General features: G+C 36.7%; 1 protein-coding gene across 1 annotated transcript in view; it reads left to right on the top strand.

The window, feature by feature from the left end:
- lrrc7 (leucine rich repeat containing 7) overlaps positions 1 to 20943 on the top strand; it is an 82027-nt gene that overhangs the window by 6008 nt on the left and 55076 nt on the right. Inside the window, exon 2 of the mRNA XM_056749922.1 lies at positions 7079 to 7353. The gene's annotated coding sequence lies outside the window, so the exon portion shown is untranslated. The remainder of the gene's footprint in view (positions 1 to 7078; positions 7354 to 20943) is intronic.

Here is a 20943-nt window from a genome sequence, read left to right as displayed (position 1 = left end):
ACAAATAATGTCATGCTATTAAACAGATAATCTAACAAATCACTGAATCACATGATAGAAACGTGTCATGTTATTTTGGAAGGAATAAATATTCTGTTTCTCAGTTCATGTAACGGTCATCAGTACTTTGATACAGAAATTCACTATGCTACCCTATTTACGTACTATCCAAAAATAAGTGAAATAAATGACAGACACGAAAAAATGAAAGAAAATTTGATTTTGTGATTCATCTCTCCTTTCATATTTATGATATTGATAATCATGATACATCTCTATACTTTTAATAAGAGACAGAGGCTGACCTGAATTAATTGTACAAATGAATCAAGTATGCCATGATGATTAATGAAGATCTGCTCCACCTCCATCCTTTTATGAATGTTGAGGGCTTTTTAATGCCCTTGCCCACCCTTGCATTTACTATATGAATTATTGGCTCATTTAAACAAAAGTGATACTTCACCTGAAGATAAAAATTCTGTCATCATTTACTCACCTTGGAGTTGTTCCAAATCTGTATACATTTCTTTGTTCTGATGAACATAGAGAAAGTTATTTGGAAGAAAGCTTATAACCAGACAGATTTTGCCCCCGATTCACATTCACATGATAAAAAGTAATGAATCAGTTTTTTGTTCTGTTGAACACAAAAGAAGACATTTTGATGAATGTAGGACAGCAAACAGTTCTGGGGCACTTTTGACTACCATTGTGTTTTTTCCTACTATGATTGTCAATTGGGGAATGATCCTGTCTGGTTATAAGAATTCTTCCAAATATCTTTCTCTGTGTTCATCCGAACAAAGAAATTGATACAGATTTGGAACAACTCGAAGGTGAGTAAATGATGAGAGAATTTTCAGTTTTGGGTGAAGTATCACTTTAATGCTTTAATGTAGTAGCATTGGTTTGTTATATTCCTACGAACAGTAATAGGCCTATTGCATTGCAGTCATATCTGTCTGTTTCTGTGCAGCAGATGGAGCCATGGCTACATTTTTACATCAGATATGTGATGTTGCTTTAACATTTTATATAATCTAAATTAGACTGAAAAAAAATGATTCACTGAAAACACAATTATCTATCTGTAGATTGTTTGAACCACAGATGCACATTGATGGAAGGTTTTCAAATATTGACATATATTATGTTCATACATATTATTTCCATGTATTTTATTTGAAATGGGTTTTGTGTGTCAGGGATGATTTCATTATCTTTCAGCATATACTGTAGAAATAGAAAATGGCTGATGGTGTAAAGCTCAAAATCTACACATTGAAGCACTGCTTGTACCGCAGTGATGGTTATGTGTACTCCAGGGATATTTAAAAGGGCTCCGGGGGGTACTTTTGATTTTGATTGCCATTTTTAAAGCTACAACATCATAAGAAAGGATGACTTAAAATAGAAATTCAGTACTGTCAGTTGATTAAAACAATCAATCTTAACTCCTTGTATTCATAACGTAAGATTGAATTGAATTGAAGGAACAAAGAATAAAAAGTTCAGGTGCTTCTTTAACAGAAGGAGAACATACTCATAATGTTTGTTTTTTCATCCACAGTATGTTTTTTTGTCAAAGTGTGAAAAATATATTAATAACACTTAACAATATCTAGTATTACGTCAGGAACTTGCTTCTGTCCACAATTTGATTTTGGTGTTGATAAAGGGGTCTTTACTTATGGGTTTGCGCAAGAACACAAGAGTGGGTTTGTATAAATTGATATTATTGACAGTGGATGTGAAATATAGCCAAGATTACACGATTTTACCACAAGATTATGCTTGCTTAAGTGCCTTGTTACCATTTCCATGACACACACGCTGTAGTCAACAGTAAATGATAAAATGACAGAACTTAATTCATATCCTCTGTCTTGCACTTTCTCCTGCATAGCCTGCAGTTTCCATGGCAACACTGTGTAGCATGAGCGCTTGTCAGCCCACTCAGGCAGGCTTCTCTGTGTGAAGTCACAAATAAAACATTCTCTCTGTTCATTTCACCAACCCCACTGCAGTACAAACCCAGGCACTTCCTCCTGCAGCACCATTGATTCACACAAAAATCGTACGAGTCCGCGTTTTGGTCCATATTTGTGGAACAACCGCGCAGTGAAAATTTTAAGGCAGACTGTGTGATAGGGTCAATCCCGGTTGGCCTTATATCTCTTTAATGGCTCAATTCTAGAGAGATGTGAGATTTAATGGAGTACAAATGGGCTTAAGGTCCGTCATTATCTACCATGGTAGGAGCAATTGTGAATTTCTTTTTTTCCGTTGAACACAAAAGAAGATATTTTGAAGAATGTAGGAAAGCAAACAGTTCTGGGGCACTTGACTACCATTGTCATTTTTCTTACTATGGTAGTCAAAGGTGGCCAAGAATTGTTTGGTTACAAGCATTCTTCCAAATATCGTTCTCTGTGTTCATCAGAACAAAGACATTTATACAGATTTGCAACAAATTGCGAGAGAATAAATGATGACAGAAATTTCATTTTCGGGTGAACTGTACCTTTAACACCTAAAAGACGGTATCGAAAGACTTTATTTAACGTATATAAAGGAACAACAAAAAGTATTGCATTTCGTCTCAATGTGTTTGCTGGGTCTGAATGAATACCTAGGACCTGAGTCATATCCCAACAGGGTGGATGTGATTGCTAGTTATAGCGCTTCGTTCCGGCGGATGTTTTTTTTGTCCTCTGTGCCTGCACCTAAGGGAGGAACGTAAATAAAAATGTATTTGTTATAAATGACAATAAAACAAACACTGGATCAGCAAAAAACAACTGCTTTCTGTTTTTCATCACCTGGTTTCTTTGCTGGACAGTGTAGCTAAACCAGCTTGAATACAGGTCTTTCCTTAGTTCAGAGTAAAAAATTGTATCATGTGCTGACAAAATGCCGGGGCACCAGAAATAACAAAGTAGGCCAGTGCAAGGCATTCTGGGATTCCTAGACACCCTTTGGGCAGCACCGAGAGACTTTTGTCTAATATTACTCTCCTGCATGCCCGCCTGTTTAGTTTCTTAAGGAGTCTTGTGACATTAGAACATTCACAACATTTTAGTTTATTTACGTTTAGTTGCTTTTCCAAATCTGGAATACACATCATTTTCCTTATAAAAGTCCTCCATAGTTTTTATGGAGAACTTTTATATGCACACTGTATGTATATTCCCTACTGAAGTGGTTCTCAAACTTTTCTTTTCCAAATACCACCTAATGACTGCCATAGAAAAACATAAATAAAAACTTCAATCAATCTTTCTCTTTACACATCGTCCTCCAATTCTAAAATAATACAAACACTCTATTTACCAGGTGTTTTCAAACTAAAGAACATGCTTTCAAGTTAGTCAGCAGTGATAGTTGACACAAAACACTTTTCTGTAGTGTACTGTAAACAGCGGGATTTATTAACTTTGTGGGGACTTGCAGAAAACATACAAACGTATATTAAAGACAAACAATGTGGAAAGAATATTCAACACAGAAGATAAATAAATACAAGTATACTTGAACATCAAGAGAACAGGTGTATATAACAAACAAAGACTTTACCGCAGCTGCTCTTGTCAAAGCGTCAAAAATACATCGCAACACGCGCTTCATTGCTTTAACCTTGAGTAGATGCAGACTTGTGTTGAATTAGCACTTTAAAGCAATAACACAGCTTAAAACAGCGGTTCAAGTGCAGAAATACATAAGAAACTTGATTTGCGGGCAGCTCGTCAGAAGAGATTGAGTGAGGGACTCACAAGCGGCTGTTTGCTCTCGCTTTGTGTTTGAGCTGACCGTCACCCGCCTGAATTACTTCGATAAATGATAAATAAACAACAATAGTTCATACAACTATTTTAAAATTGCACATAGTCTGAGATGTATTACGTTTTTATCAATCATGTAGGCATATTAAACATTTGAAATTGTATTTAAAACACGAAATGCAAATTAATATATAGAGTTTTGAATTTTCTGTCGTGTCACCTCACGTACCACCGGATTCTCTTCAAGTACCACTAGTGGTTCGAGTACCACAGTTTGAGAACCACTGCTCTTCTGCATATGTAACAGACAAAATTGCTGTTCCATTTAAAACCTAAAACTCTCAAAACCCCAAAATGCTACAGGCAGGTGCAGGGCCTCTGTTCAAGGCCATATGGGCTTTGTTCGTGCCTGGAGGTGGTCTTGTTGAAGTGATACAGTGATCTCCTCTTCTCACATGGCAACCTCACTTATTCTCATCTCTCAGCCTCAGGCTGTCAACATTAACGGCAAGAATGATTGCGCGTGCACTTCTGCGCTTCATAATAAACATTTATGGTGTGATTTTGCATTTCTACAACCTCAACATGGTGTAACAATGTTGATGATACATCCCAGAAATGAAAAGACCTTAGGGACGATTGCTCCATTTTTCCCTTCCTTCTGTTTATTTATTTATCTGTTTTATTTGTGCCATTCCTGACCTGAGGACAGCTCAGCCATCCTCAGTCGAGTGCAAGGTGGCGAACACTGACTTTGAATAGAATTGAAAGGATTTCCGCAACGATGCTTTCACTGTCTTCAATTCGTATCAGAAACATAATGGCATTATTGAACCTTGCAGCACAAAAGACCCACCGGGAAGTCATTAGCCTGTTTCAAAAACAGCACTGAAAAGCTTGTTGCAGGGACATTTCTTTAGAAAGACATTGTGCATAATGTTCATCCTCTTTTTTCTTTATTTACTTATAATGGCAAAGACAGTTGCGTCTGTTTGGTTTGACAGGGCACCAATGGCTGTCCTGTGAAATAAATGTTAACCTAAGACAAAAAAAGCTAGTTCACCCAAAAGTAAAATTCTGTCATCATTTACTCCCCCTCTTGTCATTTCAACCTGTATGACTTTCTTTTTTCCGCAGAACACAAAAGTAGATATTTTGAAGAATGTTGTTAACTGGCCCCCATTCACTTGCATTGGTTTTGTGTCCGTACAAAAGAAGTGAATCGGGGCCACTGCTGTTTGGCTACCAACTTTCTTCAAAATATTTTCTTTTGTGTTCTGTGGAAAAAACTTATTTATCAAAGACCATTTTGTGCTGACACAAGTCTGTCTCCTGTCCTACATCTGGGTTTCTGTGAGGTTTGCAGTGGCAGGATCCTCTCTTCATGATCAAACAGAGGTTGAATTCCACTTGTTATTCTGCCTCAGTTGGAGGACCCCTGTCAAGCTATAGATCATCATTTGGAGTACGGAGGCTCAGCCACGTCTCCTCAGCCTCACTGGGACAATGACCTTAAATATTTGATTCTTTAAACTGAGCAATTGAACGTGAGCTTGGCATGTTTAAACGCTGCTCTTTGCCATACTGTGCGGATTGCAATACTCTTCCCTACCATTGATCGCTGGCTGTGGGCTCCCCTCAGGAGATGTGATTTAATTACACTCCACCCTCTCTCTTGCTTAAGCCTATTTCATCAGAATGCTTCTGTGTGTCGTGGGAATCCGTAAGCATGAGGTCACTGTCTTCATTTTCTGCTGAGCATGTCGGGACCTCAGGTAGTTGACATTTGGTGAAACAGTACCAAGATTATTTGTGATTTTGCTTTTATGATGGTCATGTGATCGGATCACTGTATTTCTTTTCGACTGTGGTACTTGCTTCTAAATAAACCGTACTACAGTACATTTTGCGATCAAACATGAATAGTATACGCTTTTGTGGTTTGTTTGTGTTTTTGAGGGCACTTTTAAAAATAGTTGCACCACTATGACAGGGTGTTGCTGGCAACATTCACGTAATCCCCTTTATCTTTGTTGGCAATGATTTAGTGCAACTCCATCGAATGCTTATGAGTCATGTACCCTCGTTTTGAAGGTATGTTTAGATGCATTGAATGGTTTATATTTAGAATCCCTCAAGCACCCTGGTATTTTGTTTAGCTGGGAACCAAGGCACATGACTAGATGGCTTTTTGGAATTTTGAAATTTGGACTGGTATTAACAATGAGATATTCTTCAAAAAGAACATGAAGCTTTAACTCGGTTTGTTCTCTGGCACCCAGTGAGTCATATCTGTTTATCATGACACCCCCTCTGTTTTCTACTTCAAGATAATATGGACAGTGGTTTGATCGGCTGTAAACGATAGGGGCTTTGTGATGTTTATATGAGCACGTGTCATGCATTTGAAAGCACTTTTATTCAAACCAACTAACATTTAAGATTTTTTCATCATAGTAACATTAACACTAAAAATAACAAGGAACTCAATAACATCGCTGTCCTTCCAAAACTTAGATGTCCAACAGTTTCCTGATCTAATTTACATCATCTTGTTTCTCTCAGAGCATCCTTGCCCTGTAGACATAAATCTGTTTAATAGTGAGCTGTCAAGCTCTCTTAAAACACTGTATAGCTATTTGCAAACAAAATATGTTTGCACTGAAAGCACATGGTAAGAATACTGTGATTTATTCTTGATAGAACATTAGAAAGAAATGGAAGGGAAAGATCCTAACCCATATTTTCTCAAATCTGATTTCTTTTTCAAGTCGACATGAAATCAAAACCAACTATGTGTTTGCACAGCACCTCAGGCTCAGTAAAATTGCACATGCTGTTTTGTGTTGTTGACTTTAATTTTTTAATTGGTGTAATTTGAGCAAACATATTCTAATTCTAAATATATCCTAAAGTTTCTTTCGAGCCCGCAATGTTACAACTTATGAGTTTTGCAGTGCAAGAATTTTCAAAATATTGCTTATGTGTCATGTTGTGTGTGTTACTTAGAAGTGTTTGGTACTTGCTGTGTTTGTTAATCTACAATGTTGCTATGACTCTTATTTCTCAGTCCTGTGAAATGCAGGACTGAAGTTAGCCATTGGCTGCATTTCGCAAACCCACAGCTAGATGCCACTAATTTTCATACCCTTGACCTAAAAAATCCATGAACTTGGCATTGCTGCCACCAAGCTCTCAACCAGTCTAAAATCCACAGCAACCATCATACCTGCCTCCTTTTCTTTGGTGTTAGGCTAAAATAACAACAACGTGTTTTCTTCACTATTTTGCAGGTGCATCTGGAAACAAGAGGTATCCTTTTTTGGTCAGTGCGTCAGGACTGAGTCTGTAGCATGGGCGGTATAACAGGATATGCCATCAGAGTCTAGCGGCTGGCAGGATTTGGACAGGAGGTTGAAGATGAGCAAAACATGAGTGTTTGCACACAAATAAACTGGGTGGCTGTCTTTACCCACCAGTGATAATCCACAGAAGCCTTGCCTGCTCTGGGAATCTCTACAGAGAGTGGGCAATACAATCTACATACAGTCATCCCATTTCTACGTTGGTAAGTGTGAACTACTGCAGAATATATGATGCTGGTACTGTCTGCATGTGTTCTTTGTTTTATATGAAGTCGCATAATGTTCAATAAAGAATATGACTTCTGTTAAAATCTTTCTGTTTATGGCTGTGGTAGAGCGAATATTTTGTCCTGTGTCTATAACTGCTGTCTACTGTCATGACAATCCAAATGGCTCTATAATTTCCCGTGGTCATAGAGGTCTATCGAAGGATTGAGCGAACTTATGTTATGGGTTCACTGAGCTATATTGATGTCTGGATGTGAAACAAATAATGCCGTCATTTAACTTTGGCCTGCAATACAGATTGGTAACAGCTGGACACAATTGTCTTATATTTCGATTTGGGAAGCTGTAGACTATTGGGTTTTGTAGAGGGACTCTGCTGAACGCAACAGATGGAATGATTATTCTGGTAAAATTACTCATTGTTGGAACTGCTCTTAAGTGGTATTTCTTTTATAGAGGGAACAGAATGATACCCAAAGAACACAAATCTGTCTGTGTTTCAAGGAGATTGGTTTTGTACTAGACTTCAGCATGGCACTTGACAGTTTCATCATTATGGTAGTTTTATATTATCTGCCGTATGTAAGAAACAACAGAAGGGTCAAAACAAAACGGCTTGTGTTGCTCCCACAATGCACTTCTGGGGTAAGAAGCGATCACATTAGTTTTTTTGAGGCAGCACACTTTTTCTCTGAATTGAAGCCACTGCGATAGATTTCTGCAGGCCTACTGGTGAATTTTTTTTATTGATTATAGAAGCGATGCATAATTCAAGATGACTCTGCTCATATGGGTGAAACCGAGCTTGTGCGAGGCCTAATGAATGTTTTAGGAACACTTCTCGCTCTCAGCCATTCAACCAGGTGTTCTCATTAGCACCTTCTCTCTGTTGGCTTTGGTGAAGAGACGTGAGGCGTTTGGTAGAAATTAAGTCATGCGCCGTAGTTTTTGACACACATTCTCTTAAATCCTTGTGTGACTTTGCTCCTGATATTTTTGTTGAGTCACAGATCTCATCCATGTTTGCTCTTTGAGAAAATTCATTTTGCCGTTGGCGCAGAGGCAGACGTTTTTCAAACCGATGTTTAAAATAAACATTGTCTTTTTCGTCATCCATCAAGCTGTTGGAAACCTGTTTCGTTTTGTATACTTAGTAAAACACAAAGTGACTTTTTTCCCTGTGACAGTCTGTTTAAAGTCCCAGTGACATAATAAATGTAAATTCTTATTTTTTCATGAAATATTGCGGCATTTATAGTAAATAGCTTATCAATGTGGTTCATTTTCTTTTAAAAATTCATGTACCCTCATAATTTTAAGTTAAAATCTGAAAATGCACTTTCGCCCTGAAATGACTATCCATCTCTAATGATGTAAATTAGACTTGGCTTGGCCAGTCTGCTGCCACCTTCATTTCAAAATCAATGCAACAGCTGATTTTACACATCCAATCAATTCGCACTGAAAAATTCAAGCCACACCCACTAATTTGTCCTTTGAAATTACATTTACATTTATGCATTTGGCAGACGCTTTTATCCGAAGCGACTTACATTGCAATATCCTATACATTTATACATAGGTATGTGTAATATCCTGGGATCGAACCAACAACCTTGTGTTGTTGACGCAATGCTCTTACCACTGAGCTACAGGAAATTAATTTTCTCTTGGAATTGTGTCAAAATACCGAAGTAAAAACGATTGCAACTTCCGGTTCACAGGGACTTTAAGAATGTGTAAAGCATATTTACATTTTACATGTGGTCCTTTAGCAGATGCCTTTATCTAAACTCACTTAAAAAGGTGGCAAACCGTGGAAGCAATCATATCAGCAAAAAGAGCAGTATACTTGTTTGCTTTATATACGTAAATATATAAAAATGAATCGTAATGATAACCCCCTTCCTTGATTTAGAGTTTTTCACGTGTTCCAAGTTGCCACTTTGATATCTAGAACAGTCATGTTCCTCAGTGCTTCTTTCTTAATATTGTGACAATGATGAAATCTTTTGTTTATTAGAAGACCCAGTGAATCCCACATTGTGAATTCTCATTTTGAATATAGAACATCATATTATTATTCATTTTATACCATTATTTTGATTATATTAGATTATGACTGTTTATCGGGACAACAAACAGATCAGGGAAGCAGGTTTATCTTTCTATAATAAAAAACATCCTGGCTCTCGTCCTCGGCCATTGTATTGATGAAAAACTTAATTGAGGAAGATCCTCAGTCTAGATTAATGGCGGGGAAACCAGGCAATGTGAGATATGAGAGGGAACAGCGCATTGGAGATCTAAATCTTAAGCAAAATGTAAAGCAAGCATTTCTACTCTCACTTATTCTAAATGTTCATTGTGATTCGGGAACTGTTTGATATAAAGTAGGGCAGCTACGGTATGCCAATATTGGCCGCCAATTAGCTTAGAGCCTCCATTTGTAGTAATGTCGAAAAAAATGCAGTGCTACATTTCATTAAAATAGTAAAATTACTAGCGTATAATATTTATTTAGTCAGAATAGCACAATAAATAAGCTCAATTGTTTTTTTAAGGAGGCAGTGCTTCAAAATATGTTGTTAAATAAAAGACTGTTCATTTTGTCAAACTCAGAATTTTGGCACAGAATCATAACCTGGTTGAAGCAGGCCAAAATAGACACATACCAAAGTGGACAGGTTGCGTGACATGCCCTCATCATCAGAAACCATGAACAAAACTACAGTATGCAAGGTCAGAGGAAAATCTGGTTTGTTTTAACAAATATTTTACACAGTAAATTATTAACTTTGTTAATGTGTTATTAACATTCATATTATTAATAATTTTACATTTTTAATGGTTTTATTGTATGGACATTATTGTTTACTTAAGTATAATAAACTAGATTGTATTATTGTGTTGGGTGAAAGAAATCTAATTGATCAGTTTTTTTATTAATAGTTCAACGTCCCTCGTGCTTTACTAAAGATGAATGTGAAAATGAGAAAACAGTGTAGCTTGAAGAAAGTAGGATTGGAGTTTATACCAGCGTGAAGTGATGGGTCTGCATTACTGAATGTATCTTACAACACTCATTTGACTTATCCTCTCAGTTTAAGAAGATTAAACTTTTCCCATCAGGGGCTGGCTGCACCAGCAGTGCTGAAGTTACAGCTTAGCTTAGTTGCTGTGTTAATAAATGACAAAAATGGACACTCCACACTAAACTTAAAGTTATATCGTATGAACGTACTGAAGTATTTTCAGAACCCTCTGACCAAAAGTAATGGTTGAAATTAAAGTGTTGAATAATTGGATTGAACTACTAAGGTATAATTATAATGTAAATAAGCTTAGATTTTAGGAAGGAGATCTTGTCAATAACATACTTGGTAAAGGCTCTCCAGATTGCACATTATAGTAACCGTATAGTTTTTCTATGATCCGCTGTATGCATTTGTGATAACATTTATCATATGTCACCATCTGTGCATGCAAAACAATTAATTGAAATTAAAATAAAATACTGTAAATATGTCATTCCATCCTGTTTGCTTTAGTAGTTAAACATTCCACCTGAATATTTTCATTTCCATATTTGAGTATATAATTTATTTGATATCATGATTGACATCAATATATATATTGTAATCGGAAATTTTATAAACACCCATTTGTTTCTTATCTTACGGAAAGCTTATGGCCTTCTTGCATATTTCTTTACAAAGAGGTTATGCCACAAAATTAAGGCTACACAGTTGCACAAAGCAGACAGGAAATGTTATATTTCTGGACTGTATTCGGGACTCAAAATGTGCAGATCAAGATTTTAGCTGTGATTAAGCTGTCATTTTGGGTTAAGAAGCATCTAGAATTGACATTTCCAAGTTGTCTATGTTATTTTAATAACTTTTACTTCTGCATGAACAGCACAGACAGAGCTGTGGCTAAATGTGTTTAAGCTTTTATTTTTAGATTGCCTCTGTGTGGGCCCAATCTTATTGCCTGGAGTATTTCTCTGTGCTTAGTAGATAAATCAATTGCAACTGTAATGTTTCAATGTCCTTATTTTATATGTTAAATATGAGAAAGACAGCACTCAGGCAATGTTTACTCCAGGGCCCCACTGAAATACTTCTATGCAGTGAAATTGTACAAATATTCTTTATCTGACAATGGATAATGTTCTTTCATGACAGTATTTAACAGACATCTAACACAAACGTATCAATGCATGATTCGACAGCGATTCCCCCTTATAGTTGGTTCTCAGTTGTTTGGCAGTTCTTGCTCTGTATAACAGTAACTGGAGACTTTAGAACACAGAGAGAACAATTAATGCTGGATGAAATGAAATTCTTTACCCACAATCGATTGAAACAAATCCTGCACATGCATAAATAAGAAGAGATGTTTGCCGGGTTCAGCATGTATTGCAGGCAGTGTTGGGCAAGTTACTCTGAAAAAGTAATGAATCCTAGTTACTTTTACATATTCAATAGTGTAATTAGGTTACTGTAAAAATAACTCTCTCCAAAAAGTATTTTATTTATCATTACTTTCTATATCCTATTTACCTTGCTTAGTTAATAAATTTTAACCCAAGCTTTTGTTATATAAGAGTGAATCGTATTCCCGTGAACATTATGTAATCGTCCGAACTGAAGATGCCCTTGATACTGCGATTACATCTGTTATTGACACCAGTCCCAGCGAACGGCAGGTTCTGGAATGCACCTATCTATGACAACATTGATAGGTTGAACACCGCCTCCACAGAAAGAATATCAACGACTACTTCTCTAGCCCCGCTCACTGGTTCACGCATCTGAAGTAACACAAGTGGCGCTTAAAAGGTTAAAAAGCAGTGCTGTGCCGTCAATATTAGATTCGATAGGAATGACGCAGCAATCTTATGTGAGTAAAAAAATGTGTAATATGCATCTCTATTGCTCCATTGCTCTATTGCCCGATTCACATTTTGCGTCTTTTCCGTCCGCATATTCGTTATTTCAAATGTAGACGCTCGGCAGCCGCATGGATATAGGGAAAATGATCAGGTCATGTTATAAGAACCAACCAGCTCAATGAAATGGAGACACAGATCACAACATAACTAAATCTAGTAGCAGAGTTATTGGAAGGTATTTTCAGTGCATATAATCCAATTATCCTTTGTTTATATTTACTCGTCTCAACGGCTATCGTGGCCAATGGTTGCTTAGTTCAGACACCTGGAGTCCAGGTACTTTGGTGAAAAAGGAGAACGCAGTGCAGTTCGAGTTTTCAGTGCGGTTTAATACGCGAAATGTGAATTGAGCGTTAGTGATCGCTTGATGTCCCCTGAGCACTATTCGCACAAGATTAGTATAACCTGCAGACCTCTAGTCATTTATATTAAGTGCAGAAGTTGTCTGTGATCTTAAGCCGGGGCGAATCAGGATCTCTGTGATTTGGCGGGCTCACATATAATTTTTCGAGGTTTTGTCCGGTTCGCGATCACGGGTCTCAAATGCTGACAGTTACGCTCATATATCATTAAAGCCATTAATACTATAGGCTAAACAAACTATACGCAACGCCTTGCCATCACATCCGGGAAATAAGTTAGTTTATTTCAGTAAAATCATTCTGTGCCAATGCGTCACATGAGATAATGATGTGGGGAGGTTTTATACATTTATAAATCACAGGAGGTCTCCAGATAATACTAATGCCGTGCGAAAACTGTGAATGGTGCTAATGTGTAACCTAATGTTACGTCTCAGAAGGCTCCAACTACGCAAACTGTTATCCAATCAATGCAGTGGGCATTTACTTATACTGTTAAGTCTTCAATGTGGCACGCCATTAAAACCGGGTAGAAAATAGCCTATTACTTATTGATTTTGATGTTTTTAAATGTAAAAATCACGCAAACGTCATAAGTAGACCTCATACAACAGTAGAAAACAATAAAGAAGCCCAGTTCATCACAAAATGAATTTAAAACATTTTTGTTATCCCATACTTTACTTTTTCAAGGGAAGAGTAATTAAATTACTTAGTAACTAGTTACACCCAACATTGATTGCAGGTACTTCAAGTAAAACCATTTTCCAACCAAAACCACATCAAAACACTAACAAACCATGAAAGTACAAAAACGTATTATGACAGTGATATTTGAACACCTTGTAAATAATATTCGACATAAATACCATAATCACTCACATGTAACAGAGACATTATATCGCAAAGTACTGTAGATCGCTTTGGTACAGTCAGTCTTTTTCTTTGAAATAACTAATTCTGTAAAAAAAGATTCTGCCATATGTCATACAATGTGAGTAAATACAGTGGTTTTGAGTCATAACCCAAATACATAAACGGTTTGTATAATCATTTCAATAACACTATGCTCTTAAATGAAAAAAAATGTTTTGCTTCAGAATTCAACAAATTGCTGAGGTGAATTTCTTAAATTAACCTTTTTCTTGGTAAAAAAAGAATCTTAGGAAATAATGATGAAAATAGTGTGTAACTGTTTTATTGAAAATTATTCAACATTACAAGAAATTGAAAAATAAATTAAATAAACAATAATAATTTACTAATACTGTTCATTTTTATGTATTGTATGTGCTAGTATATCGTTTTAATACTGTAGATCCCAATTAAAATGCGAAGATCTTTTTGAGTCACAACTTGAAGATTTAACATTGTAGTTTGTAATTCCAGCCAGAAAGATGTGCATTTAAAAACTTTAGATTGTACTTAAAGTCTGGTGGTATCTGTTGTTTAGAATTGGAGCATGTTTCAAATTCAGAGAGTGAAATTTTGGATGTATTTTGAAGCGTTTACAGAGAAAAGGTTTGTGCGTTTTTATTCAGAGGTCAGCCTAATTACGTTCAGTCGTATTTCCAAAATGACTGGCTTCTGGGCTGGCAAAGATGAATATGCCGTTGAGTCATGATAATAGATCAGACGAACAGATCTCCCTCCATGCTCTTATGTAGATCAGTCGGACTTGTTACCATGGCAACAGTGGCAGATGGAGCATAGCTACACCTCAGCGGCGTGGATAGCAGAGAAAGCCTGGAGTCCCTGAAGAGGCAATGTGGTAGGTGGTGTAACACTAGTTCCTGCAGTCAGCCCCCCTTCCTCTCAGACACCCACTTTTACCAGTCTCTGTGTCAGTTTCTTCTTGTGAGTTAGGTCGCATGATCACTGGAATGATACGTTATCCGGATGTTTGCGTTAACGTTATTAATTTATGTCTCCACATCCTTCTTCCGCAAAAGTCAGGAGAGTAATAAATGAATGCGATGAATCAGTCTTCTCACTGGTAGCTCTGGATCATTGTTGCAGGCATACATTTTTCATTATCACAATATTACAAATTCTGAGCATGTGATGCAATTACAGTGAGCAAATTAAATCTCGGGACCATGCCATCCTAAAAAAACGTGCAATTCTCACATGTACAGCTTGATGTCATGATGAGATTTTCATGGTTAAACCTTATTAGCCCTTACAGTGTTTCCATGACATTCCACTTGGATTTTCTCCATTACTTCCCACAATGTTTCCATGGCACCACACATATACCTAAGCCTCCCAGGTTCAATTCAAGGAGGTCTATACTCCTTGGAGAAAGCTATAGCATTCCATTCACCTCAATGGCAGTTGTTTTGCTGGTGCAGACGTGACATATAGTGTTTGTGCAGTCAATAAGCTGTTATCATACAGTACAATAAACCCTAGATGGGGTGATCAGTCTTGTACTTTATCTACCTTTAAAAAATACTACTTGGCACATAAGTAACTGAACACCAACTATTGATTTGAGATTTAACATGATACTAGTTAAACAATTAATTTCATGAAACATTAAAGTTGCATTTTTAAGTTTCTAATACACATCCCTTTATGTTTACGGCTTGCTCTCCTCCATTAGTTTTCTCAGGGCGAATAATTGAGAGTTTTCTCATATCATTACCGCTCCTGGCTATGGTTTCACACTTCTCTGTTCCATGCTGAGGCTGGCAGAATCTCAGGTCTGCTGGTGAGGCCTGTGGCTTTCTTGTCTTTTAAACCTTCACTATACTAGCATGACAGATTTTAGGCCTCTTGTTCAGTATGTCACAATCTAAAGTATGGCTGTAATTAAACTGAGGCTTGGAAAATTTTTATTATAATTTAATTTCGCAATCCATATTGATGTTTGTTTGGACTAGTTATCTAACTGGTACAACTAAAATATAAAATTGTCTTTCTTCAGAGCAATGTTTTTTTAATTGAAAATGGGTGCTCTTTTATATTGTGTATGTAAAGAAATATGACCTTGAACATGAAAGTTACGCATTCATGTTGCCATGGACAACAGTTTGCTCTGATTGGCCAATCAGATTTTTTTCCAGAGAGCCATACAAGAGTGCTCTTTTAACTTACTGTGTTGAATGTTGTACTATCTGGACATTTAGAAATAATCTATTAATTAGAGACTATAAATAGTTTAATATAGCGTTCACGTTTCAAAGATGGGAAGCATCTTCAGTTAAATACATTTCAGTTTTACTCCTTATTATTATTCAAATGGAATGAATATAAAAGACATTACTTGAACTAAGAGCTGCATGTCTGTAATGGAAATGCTAACGTTCACAGGGCACTTAATGTTCTGTTTGAATATGGGTTGAGAGTTGATCCAAAGGAATATCTTAAATGATTTATGGCACCTTGGTGAAGCCCTGGGATGGTCTTAAGGAATGCACTAAAAACTCTCTTGCAAAGAAAATGAATGTTTATTTATCATATAACATTTCTGCATATTACTAACAAATGTACCGCCACACAGTGTTGAGTTAGACTGGTGATAAAAAGTCGCTGCAAAATCTGCTGTCAGTCTTTCATTGTTTCTGTTTCCTAAAAAGACATTTTGAACAAACAAAATTGGTCTTATGGGTTGTATAAATCATCTTTCTATTGATGTATGTGTGGTTAGGATAAGACAATATCTGGCTGAGATACAACCATTTAAAACTCTGGAATCCGAGGGTGCAAAGAAAATTTAAATAATGAGAAAATTGCCTTTGAAGTTGTTCATCAGAGGTGCCGTAGCAGGCCATACACTCACAAAAATAATGTTTTTATATATTTAAGGTAGGAAATTTGCAAAGTATCTTCATGGAACGTGATCTTTACTTAATATTCTAATAATTTTTGGAATAAAATAAAAATCGATCAATTTGACCCACACAATGTATTTTAGTCTGTTACTAAAAATGTTCCCATTGAGACTGCTTTTGTGATCCAGGGTCACATTTGTCTTTGCCAAATATTTAGCTAGGAAAAGTCACAAACAGTGTACATAACAGTTTTAAAGACTATCTTGGTTGAAATATTAGTAAAGAAAACAAAACTTGAATCTACTATTACCAATAATCTGAGCCAATGCCATCCAAAAGCAATTGACTCTTTAACGCTGCATATGTTGTACAGGTACAGTGGAACATTTACATATTATTTTACATTATTTTTGTGGTGTTTTGCATTGTTGTATTTAGGAGAATAAAGAGTGGACCAGAATTTAGGTATTAAAAGGTTCAGTGTCAGACCTGGGTCAGACTTTAACCCGGGTCCTCAAGAGCCAACTTATGTGTGGATCATGCACCACCACATCATTACAGCTCTAAACGGTACAGCTCTACAGCTCTATTTAGTACTTTGTGCACTTACAGTGTGCTTACAGTGCCCCTACCCAACAGACTACATGTAGTGTTAATAGGTTCAAAGCTGTATCTAAATTACAGTTACACGGTTCTGCATTGCTTTGTATTTAATAGTAAATCTGTCAAAAGATACTTTTTTATAGTGAATGAATTTAGGTTTTTTAAAACTGATTGTAATTATTAGGTTTGGTCATTTATGCAAATGAAGTTTGAAGGGATTGTTCACCCAAAAAGAAACGAGAAAAGAGATATTTTGAGATTTTTGTTGTTGTTTTGTGTCCACTCAGTGGAGGTCAAATGTATGGTTATGGCATTCTTTAAAACATCTTCTTTTGTGTTTTGCAGAAGAAAGTAAATCATACAGTTTTGAACAACACTAGGAAGGGTGATAAGATCATTAAACAATTTCATTTTTTGGTAAACTATACCTTTAAATTTGTTGTTACTTTTTGCACACACACATATTCTGTTTTTCTTAAACTAGCGTACATCAAAATATATAGGAAATGCAGAAACTGTTAAACTGCATTCATCCAATAAAACATTTCTCACACTCTACAGTATGCTTGTAAAATTGTATGTGTGCAAACATAAAGGTCACACATCAGCCTATATTTCACTTATGGTTGATATTTTTGAATCCCACCTCTAGCATCTCATGTTTTCCGGAAAAAATCGTACAGCTGTATCTCTCTTTTATAAATTTGATCAAACTGAATACTCTTCTAAAATACTCTTTGTCCTGTGAGAGCAGGCGGAGTGCTGCGAAAGGGAGGAGCGAGCGGTGGAGTTAGCCATTGGTTGCAATTCACAACATCACTGCTAGATGCCACTAAAATCTCCAGATTAGTTCTTCGAGGATAATTCAACTACACAATACAAGGATGCAAATGACTAAACATTTATTAAACATCATCTCTAGGTTTGATTTATAATTAAATTGCCCGTAAAAACTGTTTTCTCCATCATTTAGGCCTTCTGTTTGTCTATGTGTACAGTATGTGTAGCTCCAGTCAGCTCAGACTGTTCAGATTCGATTTTAGAATTCATTGAGAACCGTAGTAATGTAAAACCAAATAAATATTTTAAATGTGTCATTTGTTTATCATTGCCTCAGCCTGATGTCATTTCAAATCTTTTTTGACTTTCTTCAGCAGAATATCATCTTTTGTGTGACACAGAAGAAAACTTCATAAACAGGCTTTGAACCACATGAGTGTGTTGAACTTTTAACTTTTGTCAGCTCTCTCCTCCAAACAAATCAGACTGGATATTTTGTTTGACATTGACACGGTTCTATTTGTGAGTCTTTTCCTGTTTCCTGAATGGAATGAATACTGCCTAATAATTAAACAATAACAAAAGGGAAGGGAGACAGTGACTTGGAGCACCCTCGAGACAGTTCTTGGAATACTTAAAGCATGGCTTTGCCAAATGGAATTGCCCTGCCAGGCAGACAAGTGATTAACCAGTCTGCCTCAGACAGCTGAGATTAGCAGAGATATGGGGCTACGCTCAAAACATTTGTTTGCATTCAGATCCATTTGGCCCCTTGCAGTTCCGCAAAGGTGAATTCCATTAGTGTGTTTGGGCTTTGGGCATCAGGATTCTACGTTGTATTCATACCATCTGTTACACAGGCCGATCTGACACAAATATGCATCTGTTCTACTAGTATGTTAATATTATCTACAACTAGTGACAAATCGCTAAAATGTTGATTTAAAAGTTTCCAATTGTGTCTGTTGTAGATGCAAATATCTTTGTACGGAATAAGCAATTTTTAGTCAGATACTACTATTGTCTCTGTCTGAGACTGGATTTAAATTCACTGTTAACCAATTACAAAAAAAATTATGCAAACCTGCTGTTGCCACTTTTTCGCTTCCTTGAGGGATCTGGACCCAGTTCCTAATCCTGTTGTCCTACACTTTCTCTTCAGGCACTTTATCTATCTCCTCAGCTCTCACCCAGAAAGAATAGAGAGAAGGATGAGGTTTCTATGGCAACAGAGAGCCCACAGGGAAGCCAAGTACAAATAGTGTTGCAGGGTTGAGTTTCGGATGGAGAGCTGAATTGTGCCTCAGAAGTGTGCTTTAGAAGCTTTATAAACATTATCTTTTTGTACAGTTTTGCATTTTATTCAATAACACACCCTTTATGCTTGTACATTCATACAAAATTTCATGCTTTAGTCAAGCCTATAAAGCATTAAACAGCGAGTTTGTCCAAAAACTGTGTCTGCACTTGTCCTCAGGATTTATATCTCATACATCAGGACTGTTTTCATAGAAAAAAATACAGCAGTCAAAAATACAATTGCACCCGAGCCAAAGCAGCTCTTAGCCAGAAATACAGCAGTGACTCTGAAGAAGATAGGTGAATTCTTTACTGTACTAATATTATGCCCTAAGTTCACATTGGGTGATAACTTTGTTGGTCCCATTCAGTTTTTTCAGTGTATTGTGATGTTATGTGACAGCGAAGAAAGGTGAAATAGACTTGTTGTAGCTAAAGAGTCACCTAACAAATAATCATCAGATAGTTTAGGATGAAAATGGTGGAAACTAAAGAAGCCATTTTGAAATAGAAGTAAAATGGCGTAGGGGTCCTTATCAAACTAAAATATTTTCACCTCAGTCAATCGAAGTGAATGTAAGTGCAACCGTATGCACTTGCAGGTCCTGAAAGTGGTGTAAAAGGATATGTGTGTAGATGATAGTTCACAACATTAACATTTAGTCATTTAGCAGATGCTTTTATCCAAAGCGACTTACATAGAGTTCAGGGAGCAATCAGCGATATTTCATACAGGAGCAATAATACAATAGGTGCTAATACAAAGTTACTAGTTTCAGCAAACGCTAGACCAATACCTGTTAAGAGAAAGAGAGAGGTTAGTGTTTTTTTTTACCTTTTTTTGCTCATTTGTCTTTCAGGTATTCACAGAAGAGATAGGTTTTAAGTAGTTTTTTGAATGTTGTTAGAGATGTGGTTGACCGGACTGAGTTAGGAGGAATGTTCCACCAGGAAGGAGTTGTGGAGGAGAATGAGGGGGAAAGCGATTAACCGCCCTTATGAGAAGGCAATACAAGACGCCGCTTGTTTGCTGAACGCAGGGTTCTTGATGGAGTGTAGGAGGGTGTGAAAGATCCAGTGATAGTCCTGAGGCAAGCATTAGTGACTTGAATCTGATACGGGCTTCAACCGGTAGCCAGTGGAGAGAGATGAAAAGAGCTGTTACATGAGCCCTTTTGTGTTGTTTGAAGACGAGGTGTGCCGATGCGTTCCGAACCAGCTGGAAAGGTTTGATAGCCTTTTCAGAAAGACCAGCATGGAGACCATTGCAGTTGTCCAACCTTGAGATTACCAGGGCCTGGACAAGGAGTTGTGCGACATGCTCAGTGAGATAGGGTCTTACTTAACACAAGAAATGGGGTTTCCAAACAAGGTTTTGCTGTCTAATAACGGGGTTGTTTGATAAATTTATTCACAAATGCACACACAATTTATCTTAATAACACATGTGTGTTCTTGTTTTGGTCCTTTTGGGGACCAGCCCACAGTCCACGTTGATGTTCATATGAAAATGTTAAAATACAAAAAGGTTTCAGTGAGTTGGGTTTAGTGGTATGCAGTGCTGGAAAAAATAACATGTTATGGGGGGTCCTCACCAAGGGATGCATTTTATCAGGGTAACCAAAACTTATTTATTTGGTAACTAGTTTTTAATAGAAACTCCCAGGTGTTTCTTGTTATCTTATTAGTTGTCAGTGTATTTTGTGTCTGGTGAGAGTTGTTGAATTTTTGATCTTGTTCCATGTGTTTGAGTCGGATTATTTTAGTTCCTTGTTTCTTTGT

This window comes from Triplophysa dalaica, chromosome 6 (assembly GCF_015846415.1).
Source record: "Triplophysa dalaica isolate WHDGS20190420 chromosome 6, ASM1584641v1, whole genome shotgun sequence".
Lineage (NCBI taxonomy): Eukaryota > Metazoa > Chordata > Actinopteri > Cypriniformes > Nemacheilidae > Triplophysa > Triplophysa dalaica.
The sequence above is the reverse complement of the archived record's forward strand: the minus strand, read 5'-3'. Positions and strand labels throughout refer to the sequence as shown.